Here is a 2249-nt window from a genome sequence, read left to right as displayed (position 1 = left end):
TTCATGGAAAGGAAAAAGAGACAGCAGAAAATAGTTTTATTTATTTTGCCAATCTTGACAGTTTTAAATGATGTTTTGCTTCTCTGTATAACCACCCAGTGTTGGTATGATCATATCGCGCCGCACCTCACGCACACAGACACAACATATTTAGTGACATTGCATTCAGATCTGCGGTTGTGCAAACGATTCACTTCAATTTCTGATTCACTTTCAGATGCAGAACAATGAACACAAGGAGCTTTTTTCTCCCATCTGTATGTTACATGTTGATATTTATTCAATACATTTTTACTGTTTCTAGTCTTTCAATAATTAGTGCTTGCTTGAAAGGAACCATGATGATTTTCTTTCTTTCTGTCATTTGGTGCTTTAAACCTCAGTCAGCTGTGAACGGCTCTCAATCTGGATGTGAACAGGCCAATAATCTCAGTCAAATCACAACGGGAGACTGCAGCGCCAGCTCTGCAAAGAAAGTAACCTGGTGAGACTGGACAAGCACCGTAGTTTCTGATCCGCTTTGTAGGGTATCAGACCCAATCAGATCAATTAAAGATTCGGTCAAGGACATGGTTGAAACTCGAGGAGCTGAATTCCACGGAAAGGCCGAAGACGCAGGATGTTCATAAATCAAATCCTGGCGCCACGAGTCTGAAGTGAGCCTAACAAACTAGCAGCTTCGAACAGCTTTCAACATTAACACAAAAGAACACACTAATCATAACTCAGGAAGGAGATTGTCAATTTTGGGGCAAGTAAGCAAGATTAATGGTCAAAGACACTGCATATCATGACCATCACATGAGGAAAATCATTAGTAGAAACTGCGTTGGGTAGTTTCCCCCACTTAGACAACAAGAACCAGACTGAGATTCCTTGGGAGACCTTTTAACCTCTTTGGTCTTCACAAAGCATGTCCTTCCACAGAATGGCACAGAAACTGCCTTTCATGTATATATGCACCTAAATGACGCTAAAAGGATGCTCATAAGAGCAACTAATCATTTCTATGCATAAATAATCATTATGTATGTAACCCACACATTGGACTATTATGTTCTAATCACCTCTTGTGTGTGTATTTTGAATAACTACTGAATAGTTTATAGGATTATATTCATGTTGGGTATGTATGAGTGTGAAAATTCATGCTTTAAATGTTTCTATCAATCAATACTTCGTCAAATGTATCATATTCTTGTTATAGAAATGTCCAAAATTATACTCTGCAAGAGCGGGAAAATTCGGACCATGTGACTGATAAGATAACTTTTGATTTATGTATTGGGAGGAGAAACAATCGCAACACCCCAAGCTACAATTGGTCAGGGCACCATTTGGGATGTGTCTAACAACCCGGTTTAAATACACAGGACACCATCAAATTATGCCTTTTAGCTCTTTAGCGTCTAGCTTCTTAGCTTTAGCTTCTAGCCACTGCTTCAAGTCATCACTTTTAGCCATGCAGCTTTTTAGTCATAGCTTTGAGCTATGCTTTTTAGTCATCGCACCTTTAGCTTTTTTGGTCATGGCTGGTAGCCGTGCTTTTCAGTCATCACTTTTAGCCATGCGGCTTTTTAGCTTTTTGCTTTTAACTTCAAGTCATCGCTTCTAGCTTATTAGTCATGTTTTTTTTTGCGCTCTTTGAGCGTGCTCTGGCTTACACGCCTGCTGCTCTTCCAAAACCATGAGGAGAAACGCCACCTACTCTCGTCAAACTTTACTTCTATTCTTCGACTTTAATTTATTTTCCGTTGAGAGTTTCGTGTTCTGAGTTAAGTTTTGCCGCAACTCCGTGTCTCCGAGTTCACCTCGAGTCTGTGACCGACCGCTTCAAAACTTCAACCAGCCCACAACTCGGCATCTTCAGCCAACGCCCAACCACTGGCTTCCCAAGACATCACTACAAACAACCACTGAACTTCCAGCCAATCAGCAACCTCTGGAAACCCCCTTTCGGCAACCAGACAACAAAGGGAACCCCTTTACACAGTAACTTACCTCCAGATTCTGTGCTGAACTGGTGCATTTAATATAATTTTAACCTCATCGAGGAACTCAATGCGAGGGTTAATTAAGGATTGATGGTTGTTCATGTCTAATCAATTTCACAGATTGCTATAAATTTGGGATTTCACATTTTCATCCTCTGAAACTCATTCTTTCCTCACTTTCTCTATTTCTGCAACTTGTGTGAATGTGTGTTCATGTGTTAGATTAGTTTATGTCTTAGATTTATCCAATAAAGT

The sequence above is a fragment of the Sinocyclocheilus grahami genome, unplaced genomic scaffold (genome assembly GCF_001515645.1).
Source record: "Sinocyclocheilus grahami isolate Dianchi unplaced genomic scaffold, SAMN03320097.WGS_v1.1 scaffold1090.1, whole genome shotgun sequence".
In the NCBI taxonomy this organism is placed as follows: domain Eukaryota; kingdom Metazoa; phylum Chordata; class Actinopteri; order Cypriniformes; family Cyprinidae; genus Sinocyclocheilus; species Sinocyclocheilus grahami.
This window is presented reverse-complemented; position numbering follows the sequence as displayed.